Source organism: Macaca mulatta, chromosome 9, assembly GCF_049350105.2.
Source record: "Macaca mulatta isolate MMU2019108-1 chromosome 9, T2T-MMU8v2.0, whole genome shotgun sequence".
In the NCBI taxonomy this organism is placed as follows: Eukaryota; Metazoa; Chordata; class Mammalia; order Primates; family Cercopithecidae; genus Macaca; species Macaca mulatta.
Window position 1 is genome coordinate 20,506,653 of NC_133414.1, and position 26,448 is coordinate 20,533,100.

The window sequence follows — 26,448 nt, forward strand, 5'->3', positions numbered from 1 at the left end:
GAGACCAGGATTGCAACCCCTGCTTTTTTTTTTTTTTTTTGCTTTCCATTTGCTTGGTAAATCTTTTCTTTATCCCTTTATTTTTAGCATGTGTCTTTGCGTTTGAAACGGGTCTCCTGAATATAGTACACCGATGGGTCTTGATTCTTTATCCAATTTGCCAGTCTGTGCCTTCTACATTTAATGTTAACATTGTTATGTGTGAATTTGATCCTGTCATTATGATGCTAGCTGGCTATTTTGCCCATTAGTTGATGCAGTTTCTTCATAGTGTTGATGGTCTTTACATTTTGGTTTGTTTTTGCAGTGGCTGGTACCAATTTATCTTTTTCATATTTAGTGCTTCCTTCAGGAGCTCTTGTAAGGGAGACCTGGTGGTGACAGAATCCCTCAGCATTTCCTTTTCTGTAAAGGATTTTATTTCTCCTTCACTTATGAAGCTTAGTTTGGCTGGATATGAAATTCTGGGTTGAAAATTATTTACTTTAAGAATGTTGAATGTTGGCCCCCACTCTCTTCTGGCTTGCAGGGTTTCTGCAGAGAGATCTGCTGTTAGTCTGAGGGACTTCCCTTTGAGGGTAACCTGATGTTTCTCTCTGGCTGCCCTTAACATTTTTTCCTTCATTTCAACCTTGGTGAATCTGACGGTTATGTGTCTTGGGGTTGCTCTTCTTGAGTAGTATTTTTGTGGTGTTCTCTGTATTTCCTCAATTGGGATGTTGGCCTTTCTTGCTAGGTTGTGAAAGTTCTCTTGGATAATATCCTGAAGTGTTTTTTCCAACTTGGTTACATTCTCCCTGTCACTTTCAGGTACACCAATCAAATGTAGGTTTGATCTTTTCACGTAGTCCCGTATTTCTTAGAGGCTTTGTTCATTCCTTTTCTTTCTTTTTTCTCTAATCTTGTCTTCACACTTTATTTCATTAAATTGATCTGCGGTCAGTAGGCTTTTAGCCTAAGCTTTTCCATTTATCTAGCTAGAAGTTGAGGTGTGTCTACTGTTTGCTGTAGTTGTAGGTCAGAGAAAGTAAAATTTCCTCTGGTGTCTTTATTATTGTCTCCTTTGTTGTCTTTGGGTTTCCCTAGAAACTGCTTCTTAAATAGGGTTTGAGGTTTCCAGTGCTTTTAGCTATAATCTCAGTTGTAGCTGATTGATGTGTTGGCAAGGTGTGGGGGCGGGGAGAACATTTTATCATTCTGCGATTAGGTCTCAGTCTTTTGGTGAGCCTGTTTCTCTAGGCTGTGACTTTCACAAGTGCTTCTCAGCCTTCTATACCTCTTCACCTTTTAGGAGAGTTAGAAAGACTAAAAGGGACTGGAGTTGGGAATTTTCCATTCCTCACCTTGACAGATAGAGGGGGCTGGAGTTGGGAATTTCTGGTGAAAGCCATATTGGTTAGAGTCTAATCAATGTGGGGGAGAAGGTAGAACCAGAAAAGAGAAAAGGTCTCATTTATTATCCTGTTCCATAATCATACACCAACACTGACTAAGACCTGGTAATTTCCCCTGCTAAATATTTTTAAATATTTTACACCAGTACATACCATTTATTCCATTCTTGTTGAAATCAGCAAGATCACTACCTGTTTTTTATAATTATCTCTTTTTGAAAAATTATTTTCATTTATTTTCAGAATTAAAGAATTTGAAGGAGCTTTGAAGAGCAAAGGTAGTGTCTGTTACCACATGTCTCCAGTGCCAAGTCTGTGAGAGAACACAGTATACATTTATTTAAAGAATGACATTATAAATAAATTATAAGAGCACTGCTACAAGGAATATTTGCATTGCATAGGCTCGAAATTTTTAAGCTAAAAGACAGACTTAGGCAACAGATATTTTAAAAATAATTGAGGTGAAATTCATATAACATAGAATTAGCCATTTAAATGTACAATTCCAGGGCAATTGTATACTTTAAATTCCAATTGTACACATTAAATTTCATTTCAAGTGTACAATTTCAGTGTACAATTTCAGGGACTGCATTCACAATGTTGTGCAACCACCATCTCTAGTTCCAAAATTATTTCATCACCTCCCAAGAACATCTTATACCCATTATGTTCCCCATTATCCCCTTTGCCCCATAATATGGCAACTACTGATCTACTTTCTTTCTCTATAGATGTGTCTGTTTTGGATATTTCATATAATAAGATTCCTGCAATATATATCTTGCATCTGGCTTCGTTTACTTAGTATAATGTTTTTGAGGATCAGACAACTTGTAATATGTTTCAATGCTTCATTCCTTTTTATTGCCAAATAGTATTCCATTGTGTGTGTGTTCTGTATACACATATGTAATAATCAAGGCCCTGGGAACTCCAACAAGGGAGCAAATTAGAGAAGTGAACTCAAACTACACAGAATTTAAATTCCCTCAAATTAAGGCACATCCTTGGGCTATATAGTCTTCTGACCCTGAACTGCACTGGAGGCAATGGCACCATGTAGCCGTCTGCTGGAGTATACACGAACTCTTGACTGACACCACTGGAAGCTTGTGCACATTCATTTTTTGATGAATTACAGGATCCAAATGTCAAACTACCAAATGGGCGAGACACACCTGCATTCTCCAACTTCACCATTCAAGAACTGCCAGGTAATCTACCTCTGGCTACCATCCTTATTCCTCCTCATGCTCAGATTCAAGCAGCTGTTTCAATGCCCACAAATGCCACAGCAGCCTCCTATGCTAATGCGGAGACTGTGAACAAACCAATAATGCTCTTTTTGCATCAGCTTCCAACTCTACCTGAACAGTCCTGAGAAACCAGCTGCATAGGAAAAGCCACCAGTTACTTGAGTGTCACTCAGCAACACTGGTCACTTCTGGAAAGAATATTAAAAAGAGAAAAATATCTATTAAAAAATATGTGTGTGTGTGTGTGTATATATACACACACACACAATGGAATATTATACATATGTATTTATATATTGTGATATATAAAAATTTATCCATCAGACTATATGTATGTATGTGCGTGTGTATATGTATACACATATATGTATATACATATATATACATGCAATGGAATATTATATGTTATATATATTTACATTTAGTATATATATAATATATAATACTTTATCATCAGACTTAATTTTAAGGGCAGAAATCTTGCCTTAGTCCACCTGAAAGAAATAATTTATCCTAATAAAGATAACTTGGAGCTAGCCAGCCTAAAAAGTAAGAGTTTACCCCTTTATTGAAAGAAAATAGGTGACCTCTTTATTGGAAGAAAAAAGGTGAAATTATTGAATAGTATATTCTATTGGTTCTTCTCATGGAAATATTCTGCTCAACTTATTTAAATGGCGAATATCCAGTTCAACGTGGTTTGATGGGTGTTGTAACACTGTCATACTCTAGGACAGGGATTGACACGCTGTGGTTTGGGAGTCGAATCCAGCCTCCCATCTATTTTTATAAGTAAAGTTCTATTGGAACATAGCCAAATCCATTATTTTCCATACTGTCTATGGCTGCTTTCATATGAAAACAGCAAAATTGCGTAGCTATGACTGAGACTGCGTGGCTTACGATGTCTAAAATACTTCCTCTCTGACCATGTACAGTAAGAGCTTGGTGATCTCTGCTCTGGAATAATGAAATCAGTGATGAATTTCTTTTCTGCAGGATTGCATTGATTTGGATATCTTCAAAGGAAACATTCAACTTAATCAGACCTGGGGGCTTTTCCCCACCAAACTAGAATATAAGAATAAATGTAGTTTTCTCTGTTGGTGGGAGTTTTTTGTTAATAAAAAGAAAGGACCTTAGAATTTCAATCTGGAGGGAACATCTAAGACACTGTAAGATAACATAACACCTTTTGGGATGTGTTGAAAGACAGAAATCAGAAAAATTTGAGTTTTGCTACAATAATTTCTCAACTGAAATATTTAAAAAATCTATGCCATAGATATCTGTGTAAGGTTAAGAATGATTTTCAATTTAGGAGAAAAAAACTAGATGCTTCTGTGAATAAAAATATTTCACAGTTTTGTTATGCATCAATATCTTTGAATGACTATTGGCTTTTCTGTCTTACTTCCTTCTCCAGACCATTTTTGAGGGAAAGGTTCTGAAATAAAAGGCCTACTTGTTTCCATTTTTGTTCAATTACTTTTCAACACATTGTCTAAATGTCATCCCTGTGGATGTAGGGCGCAAATAGTCCTCATCTGTTCTTCTGCTTGGGTAGAAGTGCCCTCTCATTACCTTTTCAAGATTATGTTGTCTCATAAGAAAACATGTTTTAATTTCAGAAAGCAGCTGATGTAATATTTTTGAAGAAATTTTCTTTAAGACTATAAGATTGAGATAGGATGACAATTGAACTTCTGTTCTAGCTAAATTGGATCAGCAAAACAATAAAAATAGTTTTTAGAATCTTTAACTTTACAAAGCCAGACTCATAAAACCAAAAAGAGGAATCTCGACATTTCTGTCATTCCATAATAAGGACTTAATCTTCAACCGGAGCTAAATACTTGGTTGTATTATTTGTTCAGAGACTTCTGTATGAGTAGGAGACAATGCCATATGGTCATCACAGCTATGTGGCCATAGCAACTACATGATTATTTGAATAATTCCCTTTTCTGTTTAATTTTTCTTCCTCTACAACTGAGTGCCACTTTATAGGCAACCCTCAATTTGGAGCAGATGGTTGTACAGTTTGTGAATTTTTCATGCTTCTTCCATTTTGTTGTTCCTTTCTTGAATGTCCCTTGCTCTCTTTAGTAAAAGTGGATCATCAAAAATCAGGAAAAGCAAATCACATTAATTGGTATCTTAAAAAAAAAAAAACACTGTTGAAAGAAAAAAAGAATATTGACCTCGATTACTGTGACTGCTGTGACTGTCTATGCTACTGCAAACGTAAAGGTTATCAATAGTTGACTGTAAGTTTCTTATAGGTACCTAAAGAGCAAATGTATTATGATAAAGATGAATTTGGCATATGTATATTTCTATTTTTCCTTACAATGAATTCAAAATCACATTGCTACTTTTATGAAGTTTATAGACAGTCTGACAAATTTTAGACTTGAAAAGTAAAATGATAATGACATTGGATTTTTAAAACTGAATCTCTTTTAACACCCTTTAGGTGTGTTGGAGTTTAGAAATGATTGAGCTATAATACTTTTCCAGAGTATTGCTCCTACAGGCAATTTCGAGTTCCTTAAGCCCCATTGATTTCATGTGGCACCTGGTCTTCCTCATCCTGCAGTCTATGACTTGAGTCGCTTGTTTCTCGCTATCTAGGACTTTGTTCTTCCTTTATAAGCTGCTTCTGACTTCTGTAGTCACTCTGGGTTTCCTAACCAATATCATACTTTGATCATGGTATAGGTGTAAGATTTTTTTGATGAATTTCTGTGTTTCCTCTTAGTAAATGATGATTTCATTATTATCATTATAATCCACAGAAATATCTATTTTCAAGTGTTGGTTCAAACAGGCCTGTTTCAATTGCAAGCAACAGAAACAAACTTGGCAAACCTAAAAAAAAAAAAAAAAAACCAAAAAAAAAACAGAGAAAGAAAGAAAGACTGACAAACAAACTTAAGAGCCGAATAAAGAAAATCAAAGCTCACAAATTGATGGAAAGTTTGAAGAACTGGGTTTGGCAATGAATGGAGACTAGAAGAGCTAGTAGCAGCAACTATAAATTAGACCAGGTAGGAACAGTCTGCTCTGGTCACCACAGCTGTTATAAATAAGTTTTGACCAGCTCCAGTCTTTTCTTAACACTTCTCAAGATTCAAAATATAGAGATAGAGTATCATGTTGTCCCTTCTGGATTTAAATTCCCACCCTTTGTCTAAGGGATGCCAAGATACATTGATTAAAATTCCTTCTGACAATATCAAAATAGAGAAGAAATAACTCCACGAAAGGAAATTCAGTTGTTATTATCAAAGAAAGTGAAATGACTGTGAGTAGCTAGAACCCAATAAATGTCCAGTACAATATCTGTACTTGAAAAATCATAATAGTTTAACAGTTTTTTAACTTTCTTCTAAATTGGGACTTTGGCACTCTGGACAGGTTTTAGAACTTACCTAATATTACTGATTTTGTAATTACATGATGTTTTTCACTTTTACACATTGGGAAGTGTTCAAATTAATTAAGTTTAGGTGGGTGTAGTTTTTATACAAAATATTTTTTAATCCTCTATTTTAAATAAAGGATTATAGTACTTTTAGTTATAAATGCTTATAATCAAAATTTCCAAGAATGTATTAATACAAAATGTTATTTTAAGAGAAATTTCTAGAGTTTTAGACTCTTCTTAGAAATAATACAGTTCTATATGTTTTATATTGATTCAGAAGGTCTTTCTTTTGGGGCTACAAGAAAATGTGATCATAAAAATGATTATATATGAAATTCATCATAATTGCTTAGAAAGGAAAGGTAGAAAATAATGACTATTGAGAGTCACGTATCCAAAGAATAAAAGTAATATGTAGGGTAATGTCCTATACTTGAAAAATTATTCATTTATTTTTTTTGAGACAGGGTCTCACTCTGTCACCCAGGCTGGAGTGCTGTGACACAGTCAACCGCTCGCTTGACCTCCTGGGCTCAATCAGTCCTCCCATCTAACTCTCCCAAGTAGCTTGGACTACAGCCAAGTGCCACCATGCCTGGCTAATTATTTAATGTTTTTTATAGGGATGGGATCTGCTTATGTTGCCTAGGCTTGTCTTGAATTTCCAGGCTCAGGCAATCCTCTTACCTCAGCCTCCCAAAGGGTGGGGATTACAGGTGTGAGTCACCGTGCCCAACTGAAAAATATTTTTTTGCAATGTAGAATGATATACACAACATTGAAACTACTTTTACTATTCAGAAATAAATAACATGTTTAATACATATACTAAATGATAACATGGACGTAACTAGAGTTTTAATGTTGTAAGGGAAAGGGAAAAACCAAGCACGACGAAGCGTAGGGATAGAAATAAAACAGAAATGGAGAGCAAATGGAAGGCAGGGCAGAACTGGAAGCCGAAATTTCCACTTCCCATATCCTTCTTAACAGACCATAATGCCTTCAACCTGTTCCTCTGTGCCTAAATTGGCGTGACATGCTTTCACCCTCTTACGACCTACCTCTGTATTTGAATTAAAACATTCTTAGTCTTGGAAGTTACCCCTTGTTTCAACGGTTCCCTACATTCACTGCCATGAATAACCTATGTTTCTTTTATGTGAATCCTTTCTGTTTCAACTCTTTGTATTTTGTAGTAGTACCTTGAAATGGGTCCAAATCTTTTTCTTTGACTTTTGGCCTACTGCCAGTATTATAAGTCTCTCTCTCTCTCCTGTTTTCACTCCATCAACCAAATCACTTATGGGAAATCTGCTTATAGGGTGAATTGTCTTCTGCCTGACCTCTAAATTGGCTGTCATCAATTAATTTATCAAATATTTACTAAGTTTGGATGAGGTACCAAGATCTAGATCCCCACCCTACTCCTTAATTTCCCAATCCACGCTGAATGCTGGCAGATTTCTTATAAGATTTGCCAACCAGTTAATTTTATTTAACTTCTTGCAATAGTTTCTATGTTAAACTAGGGCCTAAGTCTTAGCATGGACTCCTATTTTTTTTTTCCAGAAATGCGTCGACTCTTTGAGGGGCTATGGATACATGAATTTATTGCCTTTTAAAAAAAACTATTGAGCTAGATATTCTTTGGGGCACGAATGGAGGCAAGTATTAAGATAATATACCTGGAATTGAAAAGAAAGGAGAAATTTATTCTGAGTTGCATTTCACAGCTCTCCTGAAATGAAAAATGATATAATCTCTCAGAATGAATTCTTTCTTTTAGGTACTGTAAGAAAAAGTGTCACAATCCCAGCACTTAGGGTGGCCGAGGAGGGCAGACCACCTGAGGTAAGGAGTTTGAGACCAGCCTGGTCAATGTGGTCAAACCCCATCTCTACTAAAAATACAAAAATTAACAGGGTGTGGTGATGTGTGCCTGAAAGCCCAGCTACCTGGGAGGCCGAAAGATGAGACTCGCTTGAGACCAGGAGGTGGAGGTTGCAGTGAGCCAAGATCACACCACGGCACTCCGGCTTGGGCGACAGAGCAAGATTCCGTCTCAAAAAAAGAAAGAAAGAAAAAGTGTCACAAATGTAGAATGGACATTACTTGGTATACATTTATTAAAAATCCACTGAGAAGTCCATTTGGGTATTTAAAAAAACACCTAAAACCTAATGAGATATTTAAATTATGACAAGTTAAACTAGAGTCAAAGTATTACAGAATTAGCACCAGAAAATTGTGGGAATTCTCAAATGTGATGCTGTGATCACAGATCAATCACAGATCAGTCACAGAGGTCTTCTGGCTAGGGTCCTTTGCTAAAATTCCTCTGACTAGCTTCCTTAATATAAATTTACTACATTTCTATCTTACCTTAAGAGTTCTATGCTTTAGTTGTGAGATATTCTTCTTGAGATTTGATTTATTATTCGTTTGACTGTGTCTCTCTCTTGAGAAGTTTCCTTTTAAAAGTATAAAAAATTGGCTGGGCGCGGTGACTCACGCTTGTAATCCCAGCACTTTGGGAGGCCAAGGTGGGTGGATCACTTGAGGTCAGGAGTTCAAGACCAGCCTGACCAACATGGTGAAATCCCGTCTCTACTAAAATTAGAAAAAAAAAAAAGTTTTTTAGGCCTGGTGGTGCACACCTGTAATCCCAGCTACTTGGGAGGCTGAGGCAGGAGAATCTCTTGAACCTGGGAGGAGGAGGTTGCAGTGAGCCGAAGTCATGCCATTGCACTCCAACCTGGGCAACAAGAGCAAAACTCCATCTCAAATAAATAAATAAAGTGTAAAAAATTAAAACTGACAGGAATCAGGAGTCACTTTCTAAATGTGAGCTGGGTAAGGAATGCTGGATGTGGACAGGAGTGTATGCCATTCATGAGAGCCTGGTTTTGAGGCAAAGGTGCTGTGTCAATAACTGTATGGGATCTTCCCATGTTTGCAAAATGTCCCAGTTGGTGATTTTACTTGATTTTGCATCTTTTACTTGATTTTGCATCTTTTCAAATTTTAAATATTTGGCTATTGCATGCAGTGGCTATTGTGTCAAAATGTGTGGCAAATGCTGAAACCTCAAATCCCAGTGCTTTCCGGTTCCTTCCCTCCCTCCATTCTTCCCTCCTTTGCTTCCGTAAACATTTGGAGAACACCTAGTTTGTGTCAGGTTTACATGCTAATCTGTGTCATTGGTGAGCAATACAGAAAAAGTCCCTGCCTTACAAGGAACTCATTATATTTTTCATAAGTGATTATGAAAAAGATGGATATTAAATAAAATTCCATAAATCAATAAATAGTAACAGACTGCAGCTGTGAAGGAAAAACTGTTGAGTGCTTAGAAGGTACATTATAGATAGACTCCTGTATTAGGGTTCTCCAGCTGGACAGAACTAATAGGATAGATGTATATATAAAGGAGAGTTATTAAGGAGAATTGACTCACATGATCACAAGGCTGTCTGCAAGCTGAGGAGCAAGGAAGCCAGTCCGAGTCCCAAAGCTGAAGAACTTGCAGTCCAATGTTTGACGGCAGGAAACATCCAGCATGGGAGAAAGATGTAAGCCAAAAGACTCAACCGGTCTAGTTGTTCCACATTCTTCTGCCTGCTTTTATTCTTGCTGCACTGGCAGCTGATTAGATGGAGCCCACCCAGATTGAGGGTGGGTCTGCCTTTCCCAGTTCCCTGACTCAAATGTTAATCTCCTTTGGCAACACACTCACAGACACACCCAGGAACAGTACTTTGCATCCTTCAATCCAATCAAGTTAACACTCAATATTAACCATCATAACTCCCCCTCCCAATCTACACTGTGGTCATTTTTTGGTACTGGAATGAGCCAGGCTCCTGTGGGTCTTTGAGTCTTTTCCACACAGGCTATTTGCTGTATTCTGCAGGGCTCAGTTTAAAATCATTGCCTCAGGAAAGATGTCCAGAACATCTCAGTTTTATCATTTATAAGCTTTTACACTATCCTGGTTGCCTTCCTTAACATTTATTTAAATGGAACTAATCATTTACTGGTATAATTTTGTTTAATGTCTTATCCTCCCGTTGGACTGCACTGTGTCCATCTTGTTCATATATATATCATTAATGCCTAGAAAGAGAACATGGTAGTTACTTGATAAATGCTTTTTTTCCCCCCTTAAAGCAGAGATATTGGACTATGGTGACTGTGTTCTTTCTCCAATGTCTGAAATGAAGAATTTCACGTGTCATTGTGGGTGTTTCCCAGCATCCATTCTATCCTTTTCCCTGTATGTAATAGTCAGGTAACATGGGGGTGACCCCAGCATTAGAGGAGAGGGCCTTACTAATCTATGCCAACAGGGCAATTTGATCATTCTTGCCACACTGATAGATTCGGGATCAGGGAGCTTCGGCTGGTTGATTTATGATACCCTCTTGGTCAGGGATTGGAGTGGTTTTGTGATTTAAGGTGAAACAATAAGCTTCAAAGACAGATTTGCCAGAGCCTTCTGGGACAGAATCTTCCTCTTTCTGTCTGTTCTGGGATGCAGATGTGAGGCCAAGGCTGCTGTCTCACTCATCATGAGCCTCAGGTATACACAAAGAGGGGGAGCCTCAGGGGAATCCCAGCAGCAGAACCAGATTGAACTGGCCCTGCTGGCCCTGACTCTGGCTTCTGCCCATCTCTGCACTTTCCAGTGACCCAGGGTGAGAAATACTATTTATTAGTTAAATAAATTTAACTATTTATTCCAGCTTGAGTTGGGTGGTGGTGGTGTATTTTTATTTAAGGATTTAAGTTATTCTCCATTTACACTGGAGATCTCCTCTCATCCACACTTCCATTATCAAACAGGCAAATAAGCAATATTAGGCAATAAAAAACTACAGGAAATCCCAATCCTCACTTAGATAGTACTTTACAAATTTTAGAATATGCTCATTTTAAATCTAGTATATTGAGCAAGATGAATTACCTACGTTTCAGAAGAACAAAACAGTAACTTTGTTAACTATTCAAAACTCTTGTGATTTTATTTATTAATTTTCTTTTCATTCATTGTGGTCAAATATACATAACATATGATATGGTTTGGCTCTGTGTCCCCACCCAAATCTTATCTCCAATTGTAATTCTCATAATCCTCATATGTTGAGAGAGGAACCAGGTGGGAGGTGGTTGGATTATGGGAATGTTTTCCCTCATGCTGTTCTCCTGATCGTGAGTCAATTCTCAAGAAATCTGATGGTTTTATAAGGCAGGTTTTCCTGTTCTTGCTCTCTGTCTCTCTCACCTGCTGCCATGTAAGATGTGCCTGCTTCCTCTTCCACCGTGGTTATAAGTTTCCTGAGGCCTTCCCAGCCATGCAGAACTGTGAATCAGCTAAATCTCTTTCCTTTATAAATTACCCCATCTAGGGTATGTCTTTATAGCATTGTGAAAACGGACTAATACAACATACAATTTATCATTTTAACCACTTTTTTCCAGTAACTTGAAAAAACACTTAAAACTATTTTTCAGTAGCATTAAGTACATTCACAATGTTGTGCAGCCATCACCAGTATCTATTCCCAAACATTTTCATTATTCCAAAAAGAAATACTGTACTTCTTAAACAATAACTCTGTGGTCCTTCTTCCCTTAGCCCCTGGTAACCTCTATTCTACTTTCTGTCTCTATGCATTTGCTTATGCTAGGTACATCCTATAAGTATGATTGTATGCTATTTGTTCTTTAGTATCTGGCTTATTACATTTCACATAATGTTTTCAAGGTTCATTCATATTGTAGCATGTATCAGAATCTCATTGCTTTTTAACGCTGAGTAATATTCCATGGTATGTTTTTACCACATTTTGCTTTTTCATTCACCTGATAGACACAGGTTGTTTTCACATCAAGACTTTTGAATAATGGTACAATAATTCATAATAGCAATAATGCTACAAATAATGCTATTTGAACATCAAACATGCAAACATCTGCTTGAGTACTTGCTTTCAATTCTTTGGGGGTATATATGCCTAGAAGTAGAATTGTTGGATCATTGATAAGTATATGTTCAACTTTTTAAGGAGTCTCCAAGCTGTTTTCCACATTGGCTGCATCATTTTACACTACCACCAGCAAGACAAAAAGGGTCCCGCCTTCCCCACACCCTGCCACCACCCCAACGCTTGTTATTTTTTTGTTCACTTATTTTTTTTGCTAATAGCCATTCTAATGAATGTGAAGTAGTATCTCGTTGTGTGTGTGTGTGTGTGTGTGTGTGTGTGTGTGTAATGAATACCTTTACCAGTTAGCTAGAGAGAGGTTTACTGGTTAGCATTCAAAAGTATAGTCTTCTGAGCCAATATATCAGGGTTCAAATCCTGGCTCTGATACCCAGCAGACACATTAGGGTCACCTTGGGATATTTATCCAATTTTTCTGTGCCCCAGTTTATTCACATGTAAAATGAGGATAATAATAGTAACCCATCTCATAAATTAAATACATTAACTTGATTCAGTCTTGAGAGTTTCCTTTCTATATCTTGAATTTGACTAGTTTTTTTTTTTTTTTTTTTTTTGAGACAGAGTCTCGCTCTGTCACCCAGATTGGAATGCAGTGGTGCAATCTCGGCTCACTGCAAGTTCCACCTCCCGGGTTCACACCATTCTCCTGCCTCAGCCTCCTGGGTAGCTGGGACTACAGGCGCCTGCCACCACGCCTGGCTAATTTTTTGTATTTTTAGTAGAGACGGGGTTTCATCGTGTTAGCCAGGATGGTTTCGATCTCCTGACCTTGTGATCCACCTACCTTGGTCTTCCAAAGTGCTGGGATTACAGGCTTGACTAGTATTTTGTATTAGTCCTTTAAGAGACCATTTTTGTAAATTGTCCAGAACTCCTAGTTGCTTATAGTGAGAAGAGTAATTCAGGTCATCTCAGTCTGTAGTGTTATCGATGCACCTTGATGTTATTTCATTGAAGAACTCTCTCTCCATCATGCTGTGAGCCATCACTCAAGTACCAACTCTACTTTCTGTTAACATTTTCTATTTTTTTCCTGTCAGCATTTTTTAAAGTCAAACTTTATTCTTTAGAGCAGTTTTAGGTTTACAGCAAAACTGAGCAGAAGGCATAAAGAGTTCCCATAAATTCTCATCCCTGACACAGCTACAGCCTCCTCCAATATCAACATCCCCCACTAGGGTAGCACATTTATTGTAATTGATAAACCTATATCGACAATGTCATTTTCACCCAGAGTCCATAGTTACCATTAGGCTTCACTCTTGGTGTTATATATTCCATGGGTTTGGATAAATCTATAATGATGTACATCCACCATTATAGTATTAGACAGAGTACTTTCATTGCTATAAAAATACTTTGTGTTCTATTAATCCTGCAAATACCTAAAAACCACTGATGTTTTCATTGCCTTAGTTTTGTATCATCCAGAATATCATATACTTGGAAACATATAGAATGTAGCCTTTTCAGATTGTCTTCTTTCACTTAGGAATGTGCACTTACAGTTCCTCTGTATCTCTTCATGGCTTGGAAACTCATTGCTTTTTAGTGCTGAATAAAGTTTCATTGTTTGGATATACCACAGTTTATTTACTCATTCTACTGAAGGACAACTTGGTGGTTTCCAAGTTTTGGCAATTATGAACAAAGTTGCTATAAATATCCATGTGTATGTTTTTGTGTGAATATAAATTTCCAGCTACTGTGGTTAAATACCAAAGAGCATGATTGCTGGATCATCTGTAATGGCATGTTTATTTTTGTAGGAAATTGCCAAACCATCTTCTAAAATTGCTGTACCAGTTTTCATTACCACTAGCAATGAAGGAGTTTTCCTGTTGCTCTACATCCTTGCCAGCATTGGTGGTCTCAGTGTTTGGATTTTGGCCATTCTAATAGACATGTAATGATATCACCTTGTTGTTTTAATTTGCATTTCCTTGATGACATATGATATGGAAAATATTTTAATATACTTATTAATCATCTGTCTGTCTTCTTTGATAAGGTGTCAGTTAAGTCTTTGGCCCAGTTAATAATCAGGTTGTTTTCTTTTTGTTGAATTTTAAGCATCCTTTGTACATTTTGGTAATAGTCCTTTAGCAGATATGTTTTTTTTTGAATATTTTCTCTCAGTCTGTGACTTGTCTTCTCATTCTCTTGATAATTTCTTTTGCAGGACAGAAAATTTTGATTTTAATGAAGTTCAGCTTAGCAATTCTTTCTTTCATGGATTGTGCCTTTTGTATTGTCTCTAAAAAGTCATGGCCAAACCCAAGGTCATCTATAGTTTCTCGTAAGCTGTCTTTTAGGTGTTCGGTAGTTTCACATCTTACCCTTCTCATTATGATCTATTTTGAGTTAATTTTTGTGAAGCCTGGAAATTGTGTGTCTAGATCCTTTTTTTTTAAACATGTGCATGTCTGGTTCATCTGGCATCATTTGCTGAAAAAAACAAAACACAAAACAAAAAAACAACCCTATATTTTCTCCATGGTATTGCCTTTGACTTTTTATCAAAGATCGGTTGACCATAGTTCTGTAGGTCTATTTCTGGGTGCTTCTATTTTGTTCCATTGACCAGTTTGTCTGTTGTTTTGTTCATGCCACGTGGTCTTTTTTAGTGTGGTTTTATAGTAAGTCTTGAATTCTGATAGTGTCACTTGTCTGAGTTTATTCTTGTTTTTCAATATTTTGTTAGCTATTCTGATCTTTCACCTGTATATAAACTTTAGAATCAGTTTGTCAATATCCACAAAACAACTTGCTGGAATTTTGATTGAATTTGCATTGAATCTCTAGATCACATTGGGAAGAACTATTCTTGACAATATTGTCTTCCTATTCATTTTTAGTTCTTTGATGTCTTTTATTAGAATTTTATGGTTTTCCTCATATAGGTCTTGTACATATTTTGTTAGATTTATAATTAAGTATTTTATCTTTTGAGGCTAATGTAAATGGTATTGTGTTTTTAATATCAAATCCTACTTGTTCACTGTTGGCATATAGGAAAGCAATTGACTTCTGTATGTTAACCTTGTATTCTGCAAACTTGTTATAATTACTTTTTAGTTCCAGAAGTTTTTGTTGTTTTTGTTTTTGTTTTGCTTTTCTACGTAATCATGTCATCTATCAAAAAAAAAAAAAAAAAAAAAAAACCAGTTTGAATTCTATCTTCCCAACTGTATAACTTTTATTTCTTTTACTTGTCTTGTTGCATTTGCTAGGATTTCCAGTACAATGTGGAAAAGCAGTGGCAAAATGTAGCATTCTTGCCTTGTTCCTGATCTTAGCAAGATCTCAGTCTGTATTGTTATCAGTAGCTTCTAGTTTGTCATCATTAAGCAGGATGCTAGCTGTATATTTTTTTTTAGATAAGTCCTAGTTTACTGAGAGGTTTTTTCATGAATGAGTGTTAGGTTTTGTCAAATGCTTTTTCTGTATCTATTGATATAGTTATGTCACTTTTCTTCTTTAGTCTGTTGAGATATTGGATTATATTAATTGATTTTCACATGTTCCCTCAACCTTGCATAACTGGATAAATCCCACTTGGTCCTGGTATGTAACTGTTAAAATACATTTTGAGTTTGATTTGCCAATGCCCTGCCTTATCTCTGATAACTTTCCTTGCTCTGAAATCTGCTGTATCTGAAATTAATATAACTACTTCTATTTTTTTTTTCGTTACTGTTAGCATGGTTTATCTTTCCACATCCACTTATTTTTAATCAATATATGTCTTTATATTTAAAATGGGTAGCACATACTTGGGTACTGTTTTTTGATCCACTCTGACAATCTCTGTCTTTTAATTGGTATATTTCAATTATTAGTGTTCAGTGATTATTGATATAGTTAGATTAATATCTACTATCTTCATTACTGTTTTATATTTGCTGCCATTATTCTTTGTTCCTATTTTTGTCTTCTGTTTTTATGCTTATTTTGGTTTTAATTGAGTATTTCACATGATTCCATTTTTTTCTTTCTCATTATATATATATATATATATCTCTATATTTATATATATATAAACTTTTTTGTTGTTGCCCATGAGTTCACAGTATACATTTACAACTAATCCAAATATACTGCTTTGTGGGTAGTGTAAGTGCCTTATATTAACAGAATAATTCTAATTCCTCCCTTCCATCCCTTGTATCATCACTGTTTTCATTTTACTTATACATTTTATTTATGCATAAGGATACATAAGTATATATATACACATACATATATAATTATGGTTATTATAATTATAACTTATAAATAATATATAAGTATATAAAAATTATGATTATTTATGTATAACTATATTGCACATATATCCTTATATATAAATATTTGCATATCATTATATATAATATAGTTATATATTTTAATTTATAAAACAAACAAAAACACATGTAATTGGATACATTGTTTCCATTATTATTTTGAATAATCTGGTATCTGTTCATTAATTAAAAATAAGAAAAATAAAAGTTTATATTTTACCTTATTCTTTCTCCAGTGCTTTTCTTTTTTTTAAATGTTGATCCAAGTTTCTGACATATATTATTTTTCTTCTCTTTAAATAACTTCTTTCAACATCTTTTTTGCTAGGCAAGTCTACTGGCAACAGATTTCCTCAAGTTTGGTTTGTCTGAAAAGTCTTTATTTCTCTTTCTCCTTTTTTTTTTTTTTTTTTTTTTGAGACAGAGTCTCCCTCTGTTGCCCAGGCTGGAGTGCAGTGGTGCGATCTCAGCTCACTGCAAGCTCCGCCTCCCAGGTTCACGCCATTCTCCTGCCTCAGCCTCCCGAGTAGCTGGAACTACAGGCACCCACCACCACGCCCGGCTAATTTTTTTGTATTTTCAGTAGACACAGGGTTTCACCATGTTAGCCAGGATGGTCTCGATCTCCTGACCTCGTGATCTGCCTGCCTCGGCCTCCCAAAGTGCTGGTATTATAGGCGTGAGCCACCACGCCCTTCTCCTTCACTTTTGAAAGAAAATTTTTCAGGGTACAGAATTCTAGTTTGGTAGTTGTTTTGCTCTCAATGCTCTAAATATTTTACTCTTACTGCTTGTGTGGTTTCTGAGGATGAGTCAGATGTCATTCTTGTCTTTGCTCCTTGGTAGATAAGGTATTTATTTCCTCTGATATCTTTCAGACTTTTTTTTTTTTTAAATTAGATACCAAATAGAACCCAAATAAAGAAAAGATTTTTGTTATTTTATATTTTGTAGAGATAGGGTCTTGCCCTGTTGCCCAGGCTGGTCTCAAATTCCTGGTCTCAAATGATCCTCCCATCTCAGCCTTCCAAACTGCTGGAATCACAGACATGAGCCACCATGCCTGGCCAAAACAGGATTTTTAAAAGATAAAATTGGATGAACTATGCAGTCACCTACTAGTTATATTTGGAAGGATGCTATGAGGGCCTATTTACCCATCAAAACATAGTTTTCTTAGTGGCCTTATTGCCTTGTACCCTGCCTGGTCTATTATTCTGATAATCAGAGTCTGAAATAACAGAAGTGATCAGACATTATTAAAGTACTCTTAAATTAGCTTGTCTTGTTAACTTTTCTTGAAATGGGGGAATTTGAGGGAGGTTGCAGCCTCCTTGAAGGGATGAGTTTTTGTTTTTTGTTTTTTGTTTTTCTTTTTATTATTATTATTATTATGCTTTAAGTTCTAGGGTACATGTGCATAATGTGCAGATTTGTTACATATGTATACTTGTGCCATGTTGCTGTGCTGCACCCATCAACTCGTCAGCACCCATCAACTCGTCATTTACATCAGGTATAACTCCCAGTTTAATCCCTTCCCTCTACCACCTCCCCGTGATAGGCCCCAGTGTGTGATGTTCCCCTTCCCGAGTCCAAGTGATCTCATTGTTCAGTTCCCACCTATGAGTGAGAACATGTGGTGTTTGGTTTTCTGTTCTTGCGATAGTTTGCTGAGAATGATGGTTTCCAGCTGCATCCATGTCCCTACAAGGACACAAACTCATCCTTTTTTATGGCCGCATAGTATTCCATGGTGTATATGTGCCACATTTTCTTAATCCAGTCTGTCACTGATGGACATTTGAGTTGATTCCAAGTCTTTGCTATTGTGAATAGTGCCACAATGAACATACGTGTGCATGTGTCTTTATAGCAGCATGATTTATAATCCTTTGGGTATATACCCAGTAATGGGATGGCTGGGTCATATGGTACTTCTAGTTCTAGATCCTTGAGGAATCACCATACTGTTTTCCATAATGGTTGAACTAGTTTACAATCCCACCAACAGTGTAAAAGTGTTCCTATTTCTCCACATCCTCTCCAGCACCTGTTGTTTCCTGACTTTTTAATGATTGCCATTCTAACTGGTGTGAGATGGTATCTCATTGTGGTTTTGATCTGCATTTCTCTGGTGCTGGGAAAATTGGCTAGCCATAAGTAGAAAGCTGAAACTGGATCCTTTCCTTACTCCTTATACGAAAATTAATTCAAGATGAATTAGAGACTTAAAAGTTAGACCTAATACCATAAAATCCCTAGAAGAAAACCTAGGTAGTACCATTCAGGACATAGGCATGGGCAAGGACTTCATGTCTAAAACACCAAAAGCAACAGCAACAAAAGCCAAAATTGACAAATGGGATCTCATTAAACTAAAGAGCTTCTGCACAGCAAAAGAAACTACCATCAGAGTGAACAGGCAACCTACAGAATGGGAGACAATTTTTGCAATCTACTCATCTGACAAAGGGCTAATATCCAGAACCTACAAAGAACTCAAACAAATTTACAAGAAAAAAACAAACTACCCCATCAAAAAGTGGGCAAAGGATATGAACAGACATTTCTCAAAAGAAGACATTCATACAGCCAACAGACACATGAAAAAATGCTCATCATCACTGGCCATCAGAGAAATGCAAATCAGGGATGAGTTTTAATTGTAATTGCATGAAGAATCTCAGCTACTGAATTCTGAAACTCTTGGGAGCTGGATTCTCTATTGTATAGGATGCACGATTAAGCCATCTTATTGAGACACCAAAAACAGCCAAAACAGGTGACCTTAAAAGGTAGGAAGACTTGAGGACATTTGCGTTATAGGCGTGTGTGTATATATATACACACACATATACATATTATGCATAGAAGAAAATTATTTTCATGGTTACAATAATCTTTTTTGGTATTTTTCTGATACAAACTATTCTTAGCAAAAATGTGTTTGGTTAGATTATGTTATTTGCCAAAATTAACTTACTCGGGAAGCATATCCCTGTGGCTCTTGGAGAATTACAAAAGAGTGAAGAATTGTCTGTTGCCTTTGCTTATATTGATGGAAAACGGATGTGAATTCGTTCTTAGGGACTTTCCTGGCATAGGCAGCCCTAAACTACAGTTTCAACTCAACCCACTATCTCATATTTCATCCTTTCAAAGGCTTTTTCTTTCTTTTCTGCCAATTTTTATGCTGTTTTCAAATTGTCAGTTTACTGATGGCCAAAACTCATCACTGTCCCTTTCATTTCCAGAGGCCTAAGATAGTAAGCTTTTAATTCCAATTCTAGACAGATGTCTACAAGATAAGCACCAACATTGGCATTTCATATAATAGCACAAATTACTTTGAATCTCATCTTCATTTTCCTGTTGTTATTGGTACTACTAGAAATTAGGTATATTACAGATAAAAGCAGGTCTTTGGAGAAGATTTTGGATGCAACAGTGGTTGGTGGGGTGATATGGGTCCTTTTGTGAACTAAGTAAGGTCATTAAAAACAGGCGACAGACAACTACAGTTAGACTGAATACCTCTAAGGAATCAAACTAAGAATAAATGTCCATAAGCTGCCTCATTCTTGGGCATAAAATAGCACTATACATAAAAACATAATTTTAAAGAACAACAATTAACAAATAGTGTTACATTTGTTCTATGCCTGTTAGATATACTGTAAAGCAAGTCTTGCAGGCAAGAATCATATGCCATATTCATTTTGAATCTTGCATACCTAGTAAAGAACTTCATACATGGTTGATATGAATACATGCTTAACTAAATAAATTAAGGAAATGAATTGTGTGTGAAATTCCAATAAAACTTTATTGCTTTTAGCGTCAGAATGGTGTAATTAAATAATGTTAACTACTAACACGTTTAAGTGGTATTTCACTTTGAGAAAAAAATTATTTCAGTTAGCTGATTTTAAAACTGTTTGTTTCCTTCTAGCAAAGTGAAGTAGAGGCTTAGATAACAAGAGGTGGAGTCTTTTCACAACCCAACTAAATAATATAAAATAATATAAAATAATTCAAAATAATATAAATAATTTAGGCCCACCATACTACCTTTTCCTTATTTATAACATTACATTTATCAAAGTATCTGAATAATTGCCATGGTTTTTTTTGGTTTTGTTTATTTTTGAGACTGAGTCTCGCTCTGTCACCCAGGCTGGAGTGCAGTGGCGCAATCTTGGCTCACTGCAACCTCTGCCTCCCGGGTTCAAGCGATTCTCCTGCCTTAGCCTCCCAAGTAACTGAGACTATAGGCACGTACCACAAAGCCTGGCTAATTTTTTTTTGCATTTTTAGTAGAGACGGGGTTTCACCATGTTAGCCAAGATGGTCTTGATCTCTTGATCTCATGATCCACCTGCCTGGGCCTCCCAAAGTGATTGCCATGATTTTAAACTCGATTTACCTGTGTAAACACAGTCTTATTTTGCTCACCAAATTAGTTTGGCCTACTTTTATGTTTATCATCATTTTTCCACTGCTACCAGCAAATATTTATTGTGTGCTTACTGTGTATAAAGTAGTTTCATACTTTGATGCTGGTATAGAAAATGCATCCCACTTAGAAAGAAGTTTACCATGTGGACAGAATTTAAAATAAAATAAAAGCATGGAGTAGCTTTTTGACAATTTATTTGTGATATAAAAATTTTGAAAAGACTAAAAATGGTAGGGGCAAAAGGAAATGGTCATAGAAATTGTTAAGTCAACTTGATGAAATATTTGAAGATACTCTAGTAACTTGGCAACCTACCATGATATTTAAGCTATTGTGATAACTATAAAACTGTTTGAGTATGGAGGAGAATAGTCAAGGAAGACAGGAAAAATGTACATAGTACTAGCCTAGTTGAAATAAGGGTGATCAATATTTCTTCTTAATTGCTTAAATGTTTAAACAGTTATATAGTTTAAATAATGAAAGGTATGACCTGTTGAGATATGACCTTAATCCTTAAAGAGCTTGGCTTATAACTTAATTGCAGGGAGATAGTAAGTACACTTATGCATGGAAAAATAACTCATGCCCTAGAATTTCTGTCATCAGAGTTAAAGGAATACCGTGGACAATAAGAATTTCAGTTCTAACATTTTTCTTCTATGCTGGCATTTTGAGATATTGACAAGATGGTCACTTCAGAGTCCATCAGATACAGGAAACATGCTACATGATGAACAGCATCCCTAGTGCATTACTCCGTCATTTCCAGCTCATTTAGTTTCCATCTACAAATCCACTTGGTGCTTCTATTACACAGTGACTGATTTTCCAATTTAAACCATATTCATTCATATTTTATTTAGTTTTGCTTTGTTATAAAATACTCTAGGATAAGACTTAATGATCACCACTAATTACAGTTTTACAAAAATTTCACTTAATTCTTCTGAAGTTTACCTTTGCATAGGAAATTGGGAACATCTTAATTCAGTTTATCTTCTGAATAATTGTGAGTAAACTATTCTGGAGAAAATATGACTGTAATCGTTTTAGAAAGGGTCAATTTTCAAGTCTGCCCTTGATGCAGTGGTTGGTATCCTATGACTGTGTGTGGTTAGACCAGAAAGCTAGTGGATCAAGATCATAGGCTGTTTCTGTGTGACCAAGTTAGGTTTGAAAATGTGCTCACAGTCTCTGCCCTGCTTTTATGTTGTCATATAATATCATCTTATATGATATGATCTTACTAATGCTATGGGCTAAATTGTGTCCCCCTAAAATGTATATGTTGAAGCCCTGACTCCCGTTGTGATGGTCTTTGGAGATAGGTGCTTTGAGAGATAATTAGATTTAGATAAAGTCATGAGGCTGGGCCCTCATGATGGGATTAATATCCTTATTAGAAGAAACTCCAAAGCACTTACCTCCTCTTTCTCTCCCAGCCAAGTGAGGACCAAGCAAGAAGATGGCTTTCTATAAGCCAGGGAGAGATTCCTTAACAGGAACCAGTAACCATGCTGGCATCCTGACTTTCAAATTCCAGCCTCCAGAACTGTGAAAAACAAACAACAACCAAATTTCTATTGTTTAAGCCGCCCAATCTATGCTATTTTGTTACAGCAGCCTGACTAAGTGTTAGGATACCACATCAGTGGCTGAAGGTCATATTCCAATGGCCAGTGTCTCTAACTTGTTGTTTGAGGACTTTCTCTGAAACCAAAGGCAACTCAGCTTGAGGTCTTGGAAGTGTCAAGAAACTCACCAATGCATTCTCCACCCTCAGCAGTTCTCAACTATGGGCTGCAGCATTTGACTCCTGGCTTCTGGAAAGGAATTGTAGGAGTGTGTTCTAAATTGTTTATCACACCCGTTGGTAGCTGGCTTCATGACACAGCCTTCTGGGGCTGCCCTCCCCTTGTGGTCACATCCTTATTCCCTGAGAGAGGTTTCCTATATCTTTCAGGTAAACTACTGGCACTTGATTTTTGCTCAGGGTCTGGCTTGTTGGAACACAAGACAATGCTGAAGGTCTTACTCTGTAAGGCATCTTGTTTGTGTGATAGGATATAGCCAGTTGTAGGGGGGAAATTGCAGGGGTCTGGAAATGTCACTAGGGTGTTAGCAATGTTGGAAAGAGATTTAAGTGCAGCTCTAATCCTGGTAGATAACAGTGTTTCTCTCCTTCCTCAAACACTCAGGCGACACATGCATGTTTGTATTGAATGTATGTTTATTTTTACATTTGTTAAATCAAACTAAAATCTGGTCTGCAAACTCATACACTTGAATTATTGCATATGAACTACAACCTGACTTAGTAAGTAAACAAACAGAAAACCTAATTTAGGAAAGTGGTTCTGTAAGAAGAGCTAAGTCTTAGCAAACGCAGCAGCTCTACTTCAACCATACACAGGCAGCCAGTGGTTCAGATTGTTTTCAAATAAGACAAATGCCGAGCTGTAACCAATCCAGCTGTTTCTGGGCCTTGTTTCTTTTTTTTTTTTTTTCCTTTGAGGCTGAGTCAGTCTCTGTTGCCCAGGCTGGAGTGCAGTGGCACGATCTCGGCTTGCTGCAACCTCTGCCTTCTAGGTTCAAGTGGTTCTCCTTCCTCAGCCTCCTGAGTAGCTGGGATTTCAGGCACCCATCAACACCCCTGGTTAATTTTTGTGTTTTTAGTACAGACAGATTTTTTTGCCATGCTAACCAGGCTGGTTTTGAACTCCTGAACTCAAGTGATCTACCTGCCTTGGCCTCCCAAAGTGCTGGGATTAGAGGTGTGATCCACCGTGCCCGGCCTCTGTGCCTCACTTCTGGTTTTCGTGCATCACATTCCTTTTTTTCTGCCTATAAATCTCCTCTGACCACATGGCAGCCCCAGAGTCTCTCTGAATCTGTTCAGATTCTTGGGACTGCCTGATTCATGAATCATGTTTTTTGTCTCGTTCAATTAAACTCTGTTAAATTTAATTTCTCTAAAGTTTTTATTTCAACAGATCTGGTATCAGAAGTGAGATTTGAAGTAAAACTTTGGTTGCCCCCAGGAACAGCAGGGGACCAGGTGAGGTGACCCCAGAGCCAATTTTGCTCACTGCTCTCTCATTTGTAAACTACAGGTCATGGGTGAGTTTTCTCTTAGATTCTGAAGTCCACTAATGTGTATTCTGCACTCTCTGAATTTATTTGAGTGATATTTAGATGCATTGTATCCAGGATTAGATTAGATTTGATAATTAACTGGATTAGATTTACTTAGAGGCCTTGAACCTCAGGCAGGTGCATTTTTGATAATGGGTTATCTCAATCCAAGTTGTCTGGGGCTCCACCTTCTGGGATTCTAGTTCGTTTTATGTATAGAAATTATGAGCCCAGAATGTATGTATTTTTAGAGAAACAGGTTAACCTTACTAGAGAAAACTTAGAATTAATATGGCCACAATAGAGAAGTTTTAAATTGGATGAAATGCTTTATTTGTGAGGCATAAGAGAAAAGGATTTTAAAAATCCTGCAAACACAATGGAATATATTCTTTAATTGGCATGTGGAGGCATCTAAAAAACTATCCAAATCAAAAATTGCTGACTTAAAAAAAAATATATATATATATATTTATATATATATATATATATATTTTTTTTTTTTTGCAAAAGAGCAAATGAGAAGTTTAAGTAAGAGACCAAGAACATGACCAAAAAGGGCTATACAGTGACCAAACCAACTCCAACTATCCCTTTTCTATCCATTTCTACCTATATACTCTGAGCTCATTCCTAAATTACCCTTTCACAGTGAAGATGATGAAAAAAGAAAAACAAGATATGCCTTACAAAGTAAGACATATAAACCTTTTAATTTTTATTTCATTCTTTTTTTTAATTTTATTTTTCCATAAGTTATTGGGATCCAGGTAGTATTTGGTTACATGAGTAAGTTCTTTAGTGGTGATTTGTGAGATCCTGGTGTACCCATTAGCTGAGCAGTATATACTGCACTGTATTTGTTGTACAAAGTAAGACCTTCTGACCTATTGTCAGGTACTAGTATAAAAGCAGACAATCTCTTTTTTCTAGTGCTCTGGTTATTTGCAATAAAGGCAGATAACTTGGGGTGAAAAATTTCTTGTTCTAGGACCTCTTGGTTGGAACTTAAAGTAGGGATGATAAGGTCTCTTTGGCTTTGTCCCTTATAACTGTTATAATTGGAGAGACATAAGCTTGTTAGCCTTTTAGGTTTGTTCTTGCCCTGGAGTCCTCACAAAATGTTCAGCCACAGTCACCCGTTCCATCGTATCTGTGACTTCCTATCTCAGTTTATGTTTTTTAATTAAACTGCTAAGCTCAAGACGGAGTCCATTTATAAATAGAGTAGTTAATGTCATTCCAATCCCTGCAGGAAATACTCTGCTGTATGTTGATTCCTCCTTTTTTTTTTTTTTTTTTTTTGTCTGCAAGATTGTATGATGGGCCAATCAAGTGTTTTGTGTAAAAATCTTAGGAATTGAATCTAAAAGGCTTTATCATTTTTTTTTCTAGCTCCTTTTGGTGCTTCTCATGAGGAGGTTTTTGAAAGGTCTTTAATATCCTCCTCAGGTTTGTCCAGTTCTATTGTTGCCATCCGTTTTCAGGTGCTGCCAGGCCCCAATGTCAAGTGAATAAGTTGGTAAAGGTCAGGGAATCCTGGGTCATAATCTCCTATGATAATTCTAAATTCCTCAGTACATTTTTGAGGATTTTCCCTTGAATCGGGGAAGTCCTTTACAATGGCTCTAAGCTCAGTTTTAGACCATGAAGTGTAGATGGTTGCAGCGGGAGGGCCTGCCTTTGTTCAGAAAGTCTTACTTTGTAAGGCATCTTGTTTAATTTTTCTTTTCTTATCATCTTCATTGTGAAAGGGTAATTTAGCAAAAAGATTAGTGGTACTAACCTAAATCGTACTTAATAGTACCGCACAATGGATCAGAAGGTCTTACTTTGGTACTTACCTAAATTGTAGGGTAATATTAGAAAGATAGTACCTTATAATCCTAATGCTATCTATCAAACTTCAGTAAGAGGAATTTTGGCATCAACTAATGAACAGTAGCAAAACTAACAAAAGATCAATCAAAAGTTCTTTAAAGGGAGCAGTACTGGCTCATATTCTGCCAAGTTTCTGGCCATTCAGGACCTGGCTACAGGGAAAAGAGAATCAAACCAGCAGGTGCTCTGGACCCAAGCTCTCACACTGTGGCTCGCCTTTGTCCTGTGGTCCCTGGCAGCCCATGGTCCCCTTGGCATTTCCAGGCCCCCGTGGGATGTGGGTGGAGCCCTAGGAGTCAAGAGGCCACTGGTAAAGGGCTAGAAGTTGGCCTTGCAGTCAGTTGGCTTCTGCCTATTGTGGTCATGTTCTTTCCGGAGTGCCTGGAGCACTCTCTCAGTGGACACAGTGGCCATCCAGCCTTCCTGGACCATTTTCTCATAGAAGATGACCTCCCTGGTGGACATTGCAGTGAGTCAAGGGACTCACTGCCTTTATGGCAAATAACCAGGGCACTAGAAAAAAAAAGTGTTTGCTTTTATATTAGTGCCTGACAATAGGTCAGAAGGTCTTACTTTGT